This window comes from Eupeodes corollae, chromosome 2 (genome assembly GCF_945859685.1).
Source record: "Eupeodes corollae chromosome 2, idEupCoro1.1, whole genome shotgun sequence".
In the NCBI taxonomy this organism is placed as follows: domain Eukaryota; kingdom Metazoa; phylum Arthropoda; class Insecta; order Diptera; family Syrphidae; genus Eupeodes; species Eupeodes corollae.
This window is the reverse complement of record NC_079148.1, coordinates 123,300,694-123,314,980: the sequence shown is the minus strand read 5'-3', so window position 1 is coordinate 123,314,980 and position 14,287 is coordinate 123,300,694.

The window sequence follows — 14,287 nt, the reverse complement described above, 5'->3', positions numbered from 1 at the left end:
AGAGTCTAGCGGGGTCAAATTGCACGACCTTAGTCTCCAATTCACATTACCCCTGTGAGAAACAACCTCAACTTCAAACCGTTTACGTTTTGTCAATCGTAGCGTTCGCTATGTGGCACGTAGCGCCGTCCTTCTGGAACCACATGTCGTCTAGGTCCATATGACCACCTCACTAACATCGTTTTAAAAAAAATCTAAAATCCACACACCAAACGGTAACGAGTGAGGAATAGACTGTTTCGAGTTCTGATGTAGACTTTCACGGACCGCCGCCGCTATGTTCTAGGCCGATCTTGCGTTCCTTGAACGTAGCGGAATTGGCTGATTGTTTACTAAACCGGCCGTCTCAAACTTGCCCACCAAACGTTGAAGAGTCGACTGTGGAGGGCTATCACACGAACACTCATTTTGATAATTAAGTCTTATTATTTGAACGTTCTGTTCAATCGTGTTATTTGCCATGATGATTCGCCATAAACAACTGAATAATAAACAAAAGATTTGACAGATGTCACCAAAACAAAATGGCCGGCACGTTGTACCAAAATCTTCCTGCGCTAATTGAAAACCCCTTTACTAAAAAATGTTCAACTAAATTATGCGAGTATATAACATGGTTGTAAAGTTGTGATTGTTTTTTGCTTCTGATGTTGAACAAAAAAACATAATGGACTTTTATGTACTTTTAGGAAAACAACAATAACAAAAACAACCACTCTATTCTAAAAACTTACACTTGAGAGTTCTTTAATAATTTTCCATCATTTCCGGAAGTGAAATTACTCTCTCAAGTAAACAGTAACATAACCCTATGACCTGCTGTGTCTGCCTCACAAAGTTCCACAAGACGAGGCGACTATGATGAAGGCACTTATTGTTTTTTATTATTTTGCCTTAAAAATGAATCTTACTTGACAAATGCGCGCTCGAATATACCTACATATACAACTACAACAACGACAGCGACTATAAGACAAGGACCAAGACTAAGACGTAGAACAACAACAACCAAGAAGAAGAAAACAAAAACTAAAACTAAAAGACAAAAATCTTAGGTAAAGGCGATGCCAACGACAAGGATACGATCCTAGAATCTAAAAGATGATTCCAAACTTCTATATAAGGAGTAAGGACAAACTTTTCTTCTCAGCTGCAATCACTATTCCCATTCCTCTAAAGCATCGCTTTTATATTTGTATAGCTGCACCACCATAACCAACCAACAACGCTAACGTCTCATCGTCGCTCGTCGTCGTTGCTGTCGTTGTCGACGCGTCGTCTTTTGAAATATATATCACAACTCCGACTCGTTCGTCCCTATACCCTATGCAATGCAGAACCACCCATCACATGTGTGTCTGTCGTGTGTCGCCGTGTGTACTTATGTAAGTTTGCTGAGTTCCAGATTCAGTCCAAGAGCTTTGCCAGCCATGAAGGAGAGTGTGAGAATGCAAACATAAGCTCATCGTCGTCGTTGTCGTCTGGTCCTTGTTTATCTATGGCAGGCCATGAATGTCGTAGAAACCCCTGTATCCCGTACCACCCCATATTCTTCAGTACTAAGCAGGACGGTCGGTCGGTGTTGGTCGAAGATTCTTTTGGGAAAATCCTCTCATTTTCTGTTGCACCAAGCTTGGTGTGTCAGCTCGGACTGCATTCAGTCTCTGAGCCTCGTTAATAAGCTGTATTATCCTTTGAATGCGCAAGAAAAGCAAAGAAAATAAGTTTGAAAAAAATCCTAAATAAGAAAAGAAAATGATTCATAAAAATTCCTTCAGGCGAAAAGGACACTTTTTGAAATTGTGGGCGCTGCAATTACATCTTTGGCACTTCAATATTATAAAGTGAAGATATTTCTTAATGTCACACTTCAGCGAAGGGATACTATAGGTGCCATGGGTAAGTTGAAAGAAGGGGAAATGTACACCATACAGCCAACACAAACAAAATTACAAAAACGGTTTCTAACATAAGAAAAAAATCATCTGAATAGAGTGTCGTGATGTCTTCGTCATCAACGTTAAAAGAAGGCTGAGCTGCAAGCCGAAATCTTTGGAATGAGAAGATTTGTGTTTTATTTATTTTTTTTCAGGATGAAATGAAACACCATTCAGATATTTTTCTCTTTTATTTTTTAAAGGAAAGACATTTCAATGCATAATGACAAAAACACACACATTCATAGCCCACCAACAACATACATTGTATATACAGTGAAGAAAAAAATATGTCCTGAGTCTTTACAAATATTTGGTTTCCAAGAGGAGGAACGGAAACATCAGGATGATGATCGCTTTCCATGAAAATTTAATTTCAATTCACATCGCACAAGACTCGTCTTACTAGCGCTGGGTGTTCACAAATTTAATGAGCACACGACGATGACGACGACTTTCCAGTGTGTTTGATAAAGTTTGTGTGTATATTTTTGCTATTTATACCTACGTATGAGAAGATAATGAATTTAAAAAAGTCTAGAATAAAACACAGTTTTCTTTCAAAAGATTCTACCTTTTAAAAAATTTAAATTTGGAAAAACATCACGAACGAAATTCCTAAAATTAAGTTTTATGTGATATCTGCCGAGAAACTTCGAGACACGTCCATGCATATTTTTAATTTTTATATGAAGTAAAGAAAATAAAAGGAACTTAAATATATAAAAATCTTTATATTATGAAAACTCATTTTCCTTAAAATTGTCATCTGAAAGAAGCTCTTTTGAAACATGTTATATTATAACAGATAAAATGCAACTCAACCTGTGGAGTCTGTTTTGATGGAAATGCAGGGTTATCCATTTTGCGGTTTCAAAAGTAAACGTAAATAAAACACATAACTGTAAAATACTTTTTTTTATAATATAATGTGTAATGGATAAACCGTTAAATTATCAAGTTAGAAATGTTAAGTAGGATTCGTCGTGGTCTAAAATACTTTTGTTAACTTTACACTTATTTAATCTATAAACCTTTAGTCCCTAAGTCATTCCTGTGAGAGATGAAAGAAATCAACAGGAAACAGTTTTTTGTCAAACGGATTATTTGAGACAATAAATATTATTAGAAGATTTATTAACTACAACAAATTCACAACTACGGCTAGTTCAACAAATTATTACTCATACGCCATCGATCACAATGTTAAGCTGCACATATTTAATGTATTTATTTTTTTAAGGGCAAACGGTTAGATCTCTAGTGAAAAACGATGAAATAAAAGAGTAATCTCTTCTTTTGATAGTAGTGGCGATAAATACTTTTGCAAATAAAGGATTTTTCAATAAAAGTGTTTATATTAAATAGCCTACATTCTGAGCAGTTGTCGCTTGAAGATAAATAAATACAAATAAATTAGGTTGCGCAACAGTCCAGGCAGGACACTAACCATCACGCTACGGGTACTACGCTTGAAGATGTCATAATTTTAATTGTACAAAACGAATTTTCTTAATTTCAGCTTCAAGGTTGTCGAACTTGAGGCTCACAAATTAAAAAAATATTTTTAACATTTTTAAAAGCCTCATCGTCGTCAAAAGCAGTTTACTGCTTTGTTCGATTTTTTGATTGGCGGGCGGTGTGATTAAGTTAGTGGAAAGCTACAGTACTGTGTGAACTAGGGCCTTACCCAACAAACGCGCTCCAAGTTGGGTGAGGTCACTTTTCACTTTTGCGAGCCACCTGATCTGCTGTCTTCTTCTACTGCGCTGTCCTGTGGGTGTGGATTCGAAGACTTTCCGGGCCGGAGCATTGGTTTCCATGCGCTCTACGTGACCCAGCCATTTTAGTCGTTGGGCTTTTGGCTAAGTGTACGTCGCTGTACAGCACGTACAGCTCGTCGTTTTATCTTCTCCCCCACTCCCCTTCGATGCATACGGGACCGTAAATCACACGAAGAACTTTTCTCTCGAACTGACCCAAGGTGCTTTCATCAGCTTTTGTCATAGTCCATGCTTCTGCACCGTACAGCAGGACGGGGATGATAAGGGTCTTATAGCAACATTTTTTTCCCTCGAGAGAGGACTTTACCACTCAATTGCTTTCTTAGTCCAAAGAAACAGCGGTTAGCAAGAGTTATTCTGCGTTTGATCTCAGCGCTGGAGTTCTTTTCTGCGTTTACAGCGGAGCATAGGTAGACGAAGTGCTTGACTACCTCAAAGTTACGTCTGTCGTATGTCCTTTCTTGTCGACAGCATGTACTTTGTTTTGCCCTCATTAACTGTTACACCCATTTTTGCTGCTACTGCTTCAATACTCACAAAAGCCTGAAAAATGTTTGGAAGTAATTTGTTTATAACAAGACAACGAGGTGTTGCGTGTCACAAAATCAACTGAACAACAGCAATTCAGGAAGAAAAGTTGCATGATCATGTTATTTCTCGAATAGGTTATAACCCAATGAGCAGTTAGGCTTAAAAGCGAGTCATTCCACAAGCCATTAAATTTTTAAAAATTAAAAATCACCTCAACAGTTACCTCAATTCAAAATTATCGACTGGTCTAGTACTTTGGGACATTGAAAAATCCTTTGAAGTTGTGCTTCACGACAGGTTTGGTTTGGGTTTGTTTGGTTTTCTGTCATATCTAATTAAACTTTTTTACAAAACTGAAAATTAGCTGTACACGCAAGCAGTGTAAACTCTATTCTTTATGATATAGTAAGTGGAGTTCCACAGGGGTCTGTGCTGGGACCCATACTTTTTAACGTTTATGTGTCCGAACTGTCTTCTTTGAACGCAAACACTTAGTTTGCTGAGTTTGCTGAGGACAAACAACTTTTTTTGGTCTAGCCTATTGCCTCAACGTGCCCTCATATTCTACAATGCTCACTTATATGTATATGTACTTTACAAAACTATTTTTATAAGGAGGAAATCAAGGCTTATGCTTAATAACAAGCAGAGTTCTTGGCACAAACTTCTTTACAGCTAAACTCTGTCGATATCACTTGGTCTAAAAACTGCAAATACCTAGGTGTAACACTTTTTTTGATAATAAGCTTACACTTAAGGGGATATTACTACCTTTATAATGCAGATACAGTGTGAGCACTAGGAAAGGGAAAGAGAGGTTGAAAGGAGGTGTGCGGTGCACATTGGTTTTGAATTCATGAATATTGCAATGGCTGGGAAAGACAGAGTGTGGTCAGGAATTCCACAATCGTGTAGTACGGTTAAAGAACGAATCTCTATACTTGACGGTACGACCGAAGTTGGGCTCGAGGGTATACTGGATGACATTCCTAGGAGCGCTAGTAATACGGTTAAACTGTTTAAGTGGAGGAATGCAACTGGCTATTTCACGAGAGCATAAACCGTTAAAATAACGGTAAAAGAGGGTAAGACAGGAAACTTTACGACGATGTTCGAGCGAGGTAAATGATCCTACGATGGTATTCTCACCAATCAATCTAAATTCTCTACGTTCAATACTGTCCAAGAGGTTTAAATAAATTGCAGGAGTACCAGCTCTGGAGTTATACTCAAGATTTGGACGTACATATATAAGTCTTGTAAATAGCAGCCAGATCAGAAGGGAGAAAAACTTCTTGCAGCGCCTTAGAAATTCCAAACATCTTGCGGCATTTTTGACGACATCACGTAAGTGATCATTCCACAAAAGGTGGTTAGTGATACACATACCGAGAATATCGAGATGTTCAGTCTCCTCGATGCAAGTGCCATCTAATAATAATGGCAAGGGGGGTATATCTCGCTTTAACGATACGAGACAGCATTGGGTTTTCGAAGCATTAAATTGAACTCGCTTTTTTATTCGCCATTGTACAATGCTATTTAGATCAGAATTTAATGAACTTATCATATTTTGTCGTTGCAGTTCCACTGCAGCACTAGTTACAGACAGGAGATCATTAATAAAAATGAGAAAGAGTGTTGGAGATAAAACAGAGCCCTGGGGCACACCAACACAATGGCGGATCCAAGGGGGAGGGGTCGTAGGGGTCATAACCCCCCCTGGGAGATAATTTGTTTGCTTTTTCGCAGGAATTCCCTTCAATTCAAAACTAGTCGTATTGCGTTAATGGATATGATCCCCTTTATATTTTGAATTATTTATTTTTCGTATATGAAAACAACATTTAGTACTACTTTTGACTGTAGATTGGACCAAGAACATAATATGAATTGGATATTCAGCCTTATTCCAAAAAAACAGCATAAATTCATCAACTTTTGACCAAACGAAGATCCAGAGGGGGGGTCATATGAGCCAAAAAGCTTATACAGTTAAGTTGTATAAGTAAATATTTCATTTAAAGATTAATTAGTAATTTAACGACATTTACCAAAAAGTGGTTTGCTGTCAAAAACAACTCAAATTTTGATTTTCGCTCAATTTAGAACTTGAAAAACTTAAGTCATGCTTTAAATTATTTTCATAAAAACCTTGAATAAGAGATCATCAATTTTATATTAAGTTGCCTATAAATTCCTTAAACTAGTCTTCAATTTTATTAATAAACTTTTTTGACACACATAGATAGTGGGATTGAATGGATTTTTACTTGTGGCATATAGGAACTATATGGCAAGTTTTGCATAAGTAATCAATTTCGAAGTAGAGCTTTTAATCAAATATGACATTACGGCGGTAGAGAAGTCGAAAAAAGTGTGTACCTCGATTCCTTCCGTCTGTCTGTCTTTCCTGGCCTCTACAGTCCAAACATTTGTGCTGATTGAAATTAAGATTTTCAGCTGATTAGTGTAAGGAGTTTTTATCATTTTATTAATACGAAAAATAACAGCAGTCCCCACACAAATTTTTTGGTGCAAACATGTGATTTTTCTAAAACTTTCTCTAAATGTTGTGTACTTAGTTTGGCTTTTTTCTACAAGAAAAACATATTTTCGTATTGCTCCAGAAGGGAACACCTCATAAAACCTTTATTTAGTTTTTAAGTTTTCTCAAGAACTAATGGACCGATTTCAAAATTCTTCTCTTTCTGTGCAAGTTCTTGTCAATGATCAAATTGATGATGATTTTTTGTGATCAAAAATGTATTTTTTTTATTTTTAAAAAATACTAATTTTGTTTACAAAACTCGATAGCTCAGAAAGGGGACAACATTTTTTTACGAAATTTGAATGTAAAACGTTCATATATTTATAAGCTCTTTATTCAGTACTTATACCAAAAATATTTTTAAGACAAAATTTAAAATGATTTTCGAAAAAGAATATTTTAATTTAGATTTTTTGACAAATAAAATGGCATTTTTAAATCTTAAAATATACGAAGTATTTTTAAACAGAATTTTCGGAAGAAATTATCAAGTTCTAGCGAATCAGTCGTGCGTTTCATTTCTTTCAAAATTGGTTTTCTGTGAATACAAAAGATTTTAAAAAATTAAATAAATTTGCTTTGATGCTCTAGAACTGAGATTCAAACACGAATTTTAATAATACAAATGTCCCAAAAAAAAATCAAGTGACACTTTTGTTAAATTAATGGCTCAGTAAAAAACATAATAAACGTTTTATATCGATTGATATAAAGCTTTGAAACGTGTAATTTGTGAGTACTACAAAACCTTTCTTCCCAACTTATTTGTTTACTTACCTTGCTTTGTTTTAATCTAATTTTTTTTAGAAAAATTATGTACTTAAATGCAGCTATTTCCTTGAATTCAAGAATCAAACCTTTTTGTCTCTACAATTTTTAAGTTTTATTGACTCCTTTATAAGATCAAAATAAAAGTAAGCAGACTGATAACGAGAGTAATAAGAGACTCCCTGAAATTGATTTCGAAAAAACTACATCAAAAAAAGCCCGACATTTTTTACATATCAGATCCTCTCTCGTTTTCTGGATTTTTAAATTTTTGCAGCGTTCTTTGCATTAATAGACATGAAAACAAGAAAAGTGTGTTTTGTTTTTGGAAAAAAGCAACGTTTCAAAACAATTTCTGCGCGAAATGCACCAAAAACCCTCTAAGCTATTGTATTTAGCTCTTAAATATGGCATATTTAGAAAACTGTTGGAATCATGGAATGCTTTCATATGAGTCATCCAAATTAAATAGTAAGATCATACCTTACTGGATAGCATTGTTGTAAATAATTTGATAACTAATGTTGGCATTTTAGCAATTATTAAATTTTGTTAGCATCCTTTACAAAACATTAGAGAACATTTTTAAGCGGTAAGTAAAAACTCATCTAAGTGTGTGACCCCCCCCCCCTGATGAAAAGTCTGGATCCGCCCTTGCACCAACATTTATTTTATGGTTTTCAGATTTGAATCCATCCAATACAACTTGTATTGAACGATTTGAAAGGTAATTACTAATCCAATGAATCAGGGTTTCGTCAAAATAGAAAGCACGCATTTTCGATAAGAGAGCCTGATGCCAAACTCTATCAAATGCTTTTGAAATATCAAGTGCCATAATCTTCCTTGCTCCACTGCTCGGTGAGATGAACGATGAGATCACCAGTGGAACTATTACTGCAAAAGCCGTATTGTCGGTCATTAGTATGCTTTTGATCTTCGAGATGTTTCTTGAGCTGATAATTAATCAGCGTTTCCATGACCTTGAAAAGAAGGCATGTAAGTGCAATCGGTCGGTAATTGGACGGTGAAGATTCGCCGTTTTTTGGGAAAAGGCTGGACAAATGCATTTTTCCATCCGCTCGGAACGAGACCTGAGTATTAGGACAGATGAAAAAATTTACATAGTGGTTTTGCCAGCTTGACTAGAAACTGCATTTTGACAAACATATCGCCAACACGATTAACAAAATTTAATATTTTAATACAAATTTTATATCCGTTCAAAAACTGCTAATCTGATCTTGATATGCATAATAAAAATCTTTATATTCAAAACTATTTACCAGCCTATACTTACTTATGGTGCTCCAGTGTGATTTGACTGCGAAATATATTAAAATTAATGCTAAATTTGTCAAGGCATTATTCTACAGTCAGACTTAATGATAGGGCCAATGTTAAGCAACGCAAGTTTGTAATTTATTATGGGCAAGACAATTTTTTTTGAAGATCTTCTTATTCTGATTTTGACATTTTCCGACGTTTCAGGGTCCCTAGAGTCGAAATAAAAGATTTTAAGAAAGATGTCTGTGCGTGCGTGTGTACGTAAATTTGGGAGGTTTTTTTCGTCGCCCATAGCTCAAGAGCCAGAAAAGATATCGACTTCAAATAGATTTTGTTATACAGATAATAATGTAAAAAACTGCAGAAAGGACTTTCAAAAAATTTGTGTGGGTGGTTTAAAAAAAAGGTTAAAATTTTAGTTAACCTAAAATATCTCTGAACCAAAAACGCTAGAGACTTGAATTAAATTTTAAATTATATGTTGTAACGTAATACTAAACCAATATAATTGTGGAAAAAATCCAATTAACGTTTTTTTTTATAATTAAAAACAAAACTGAGAAAAAAAATGTTTCACCTCAAAAATTTTACGAAAAAAACTGATTTAAACTCCAAAACAATTTTATTTTGACGGAAAGAAACGATTTTAACATTTGGTAAGATTTTGAGAAAATTCAAATCGACAATTTTTTTATAAAAAATAAAAACGTAAAAAAAACATTACTCAAAATTGGTAACAATAGAATTTCGATTCAAATATCTTTTCAAAAACTTTTATAAAAAAAAACGTTAAATGGAATTTTTCCAAAAAATAGACTTGTTTGGTATCACGTTACAGTTTATTATATAAAATTTAATTCAAGTCTCTAGCGTTTTTGGTTCGTAAGATATTTAGAGTTAACAAAAATGTTGACCTTTTTTTCAAACTGCTATGGTAAAAAAACAAACCACGCAATTTTCTTGAGAGCCCTTTTGCATCTTTCTGCCTTATTATCTGTACCATAAAATTCATTTGAAATCGATATCTCTTCTGGTTCTTGAGCTATGGGCAACGAAAAAAACGTCGCGAACGTACGTACACGATTGGTAAAAATCGGTTTTCGACTACAAATCTCGTTTACAAAAATAGATTTTAAAGTCAAACTATTTCATTAGATACAAAATATTGTTGTGCAATTTTTAATTTTTTAAGAATAATTCAAGTGACAAAACACGAAAACTTACAAAGTTTGGAGCAAAACAAATCGACAGACGGGATGGGAAGTTATCAGTGTGGGTCGCATCCCAGCCCCTTTTTTTTAAATTCATATTAATGTAATTAATTTTATATTATTTTGGACACTTTCTTTCTGTGGGCTAGACAGTGACATTTAATTCTACACACAACATAATATAAGGCAAATTATAGACAAAAACAGAACGAAACAAAAACAAACCTCAACTATAATTACGGAACAAGAAAGTGATGTTAATTCAAAAAGCATTTTATCCCTCTACTAGATGCATCTAGACTCTGACACCAGACCAAAACCCATATAAATACTTACTTTATTCCATTGCACCCAGAGCATACTCATACCCATAAAAAGCTCAACGCAAGACGTCCGATCCTGACATTGCAGCTCATGCCATACAGCACATCTACGATAAGCCCTTTATACCTACATACGTAGCTAGTTGTGTGCTCATTTAAGATTTACCGATGCAGCTGAGCAATTTAAATTACAACAGCAAACTTTAAATGGATTGTTTTGAAAAGTTCTGCGTACTCAGATAAGAAGTTCACACTACACGCCCTACTTTATTCAGATGGTTTTAACCTTCTCATATTCATGCATACACACATATGACGGTAAGTTAGGTACCTTAACATAGAAGTTATAGGGCACAAAATACAATATTCGCGTGTTGTACACAATATATGTATACTCACCTGTAAATATATATGTGCACTATTTTTTGTTTTTGTATTTTTTGGTTATAAGTTTCTATACCAAACTCTCAAGCCATTTTGAAATGTTCTTGTTTATTGTTAACTTTGCAGCACGTGAACTGCATTTCCTGGCACTCAGCTCTCCATATAATACTCTTCAAGGACCACCACCGCCAAAGGCTTGTTTAGGGAGAGGGACTTCTAATTGATTTTCTCCAAAATGTCTTCACACACACACAAACCACATGTGTGTGTTTATGTTTATTTATACATATGTACAAACATATTTATCTAGTTTTAGATATATGACTTGTAGATACGCCTTTACAACTTTATATGTGATGTGAGTTGTATGTTGGTATGACGGTACATAAGTTGTTTTGTGGTATTTCGTTTGGGCCAAAGTGAGCCACTTAAAGCTCCAAATTACTCCGCTACCACTATATCACCCTATATGTAGGTAGCTCGACATGAACAAGTTAAGCTCCAACTCAGACCTCCAATTTCATACCACAAATTTTGTAGAAAAGGAATACCTACATAACAAACATGTATATATAGCTAACCTAGGTTATGTATGTAGGTACTATATGTTGTTTGTTTTAACTTCAAGTCTCTGCACCTTCAGCCAGCCAATTCTTCTTTGTATAGAGTAAGAAGGACGAAAGGGAGAATCCATGCTGGTGACATTTTGATAAATTTCCAACCAGATTGTTTGATGGCTTAGGAAGCCCTTTACTCAGTACCTATACCACATACATACATACTCGTATGTATGTACCTACATAAACACTTTACAGATATATTTGAAGCCCGCATAATTCTCCTAGTATAAGGTCCTACATACATATGGATATGGTTCTCTATAAGTAGCCAGCCATATCAAACCAAGTGCCATAGGTTAGGTACGATTAGTTGTAGTTGTATAGTTAGCCCACTATAGTTCTTTGATTCACAGACTTACAGCCACACAAATACGAATACCTCTACCTTAAAACACTCTAAAGGACCTCAATTTTCAATTGTTTTATAGTATATGGAACAAATGGGGTTTGCGCTTTTAATTGCGAGTGATTACGTTCGGTGAAAGGTTTAATGGCGAGGACAAAAATGTCATAGGAATGGAAAATAAAAAAACCCCTTCATCATCATACAGGGGAGCAGAGGGAGCGGGGTGATTGAAAGAAGCAAAACTGCCAACTAAACACGAAACAATAATAAACTATTGCTTCTCAAGTCCAATTATAGCTATTTTAGATTTTGTTGCTTTTGCTTTTGTGCTTTTGTGTTTGTTTGTTTGTTTTTGGTTTCGTTAGTTTATAATCGACCACAAGAAACACTTTTTGAATTAAAGGTAATTAAAAGTCATAACTTTTCCATTCAACACTTAGATTATAATTGCTAGAGTGACAGACGATTATAAAGGATTGAAGTAATTTAGGTCATGACTAAAAAAAAAAGAGGCTGGGATGCGACCCACACTGATAACTTCCCATCCCGTCTGTCGATTTGTCTTGCTTAAAAGTTTGTCTTTATGTACTCGTATCAATTTTTACCAAATTTGCGTACTCTTTTTGTAGATTTTATTTTTTATATGAAAAAACGGACTGTTGGATTTTTATATTAAAATTACTGAATATCGAAAACAATATTTTTTGTGAAATAAAATAAGTTTCAAGCCAATATTTTTAAGTTTTGAAAAGCTGTTTGAGCCGAAAGTAAATTTTTACCAAGTAAAACTTGGTATTGTTTTATTTTAGAGTTTTATTTTTTGTAAAAAAAAACTGTCAATTCGATTTTTTAAAAATTTTACCAACAATATTTCTTATGAGATAAAATTACTTTAAAGCCAATACTTAAAATTTTTAAAGAGATATTTGAGTCGAAAATCAATTTTTACCAACTTTTATACATTTTTTTTAGGTTTTTATTTTTTGTAAAAAAACTTTCAATTCGATTTTTTTCAAACTTTAATTGAATGTTGACAGCAAGATTTTTTGAAAGATAAAAGTAAATTAAAGCCAATATCTCAAAGTTTTGAAAAGATATTTGAGTCGAAAATCAATTTTTACCAACTTTTATAAATTATTTTTTTTAGGTTTTTATTTTTTGTAAAAAAACTATCAATTCGATTTTTTTCAAACTTTAATTGTATGTTGACAACAAGATTTTTTGAAAGTTAAAAGATAATTAAAGCCAATATCTCAAAGTTTTGAAAAGATATTTGAATCAAAAATCAATTTTTACCAACTTTTATAAATTATTTTTTTTAGGTTTTTAGTTTTTGTAAAGAAAACTATCAATCCGATTTTTTTCAAACTTTAATTGTATGTTGACAACAAGATTTTTTGAAAGATAAAAGATAATTAAAGCCAATATCTCAAAGTTTTGAAAAGATATTTGAGTCGAAAATCAATTTTTACCAACTTTTATAATTTTTTTTTTTAGGTTTTTATTTTTTGTAAAAAAACTGTCAATTCGATTTTTTTCAAACTTTAACTGAATGTTGACAACAAGATTTTTTAAAAGATAAAAGTAAATAAAAGCCAATATCTGAAAGTTTTGAAAAGATATTTGAGTTGAAAATCAATTTTTACCAACTTTTATAATTTTTTTTTTTTAGGTTTTAATTTTATGTAAAAAAACTGTCAATTCGATTTTTTTCAAACTTTAACTGAATGTTGACAACAAGATTTTTTGAAAGATAAAAGTAAATAAAAGCCAATATCTCAAAGTTTTGAAAAGATATTTGAGTCGAAAATCAATTTTTACCAACTTTTATAAATTTTTTGTTTAGGTTTTTATTTTTTGTAAAAAAAACTGTCAATTCGATTTTTTTCAAACTTTAATTGTATGTTGACAACAAAATTTTTTGAAAGATAAAAGTAAATTAAAGCCAATATCTCAAAGTTTTGAAAAGATATTCGAGTCGAAAATCAATTTTTACCAACTTTTATAAATTTTTTTTTTAGGTTTTTATTTTTTGTAAAAAAAACTGTCAATTAGATTTTTCTCAAAATCTTATCAGATGTCAAAAACATTATTCTTCGTTGCACAAAATTGTTTTAGAGATAAAATCATATTTCAGTCGTAAAATTTTGGAGGTGACAAATTTTTTTTTCAGTTTTATTGATTTAAAAAAATAACCGTTACATTGATTTTTTTCAAAAAATATACCTGTTTGGTATCACGTTACAATCTATTATATAAAATTTAATTCAAGTCTTTAGCGTTTTTGGTTCGTAAGATATTTAGGGTTAACCAAAATTTTCACCATTTTTTCAAACTGCTATAGTAAAAAAACCACCCACGCAATTTTCTTGAGAGCCCTTTCTGCATCTTTCTGCCTTATTATCTGTATAACAAAATTTATTTGAAGTCGATATCTCTTCTGGTTCTTGAGCTATGGACAACGAAAAAAACGTCGCGAACGTACGGACGTACGGACGTACGGACGTACGGACATACGGACGTACGGACGTACGGACGTACAAAC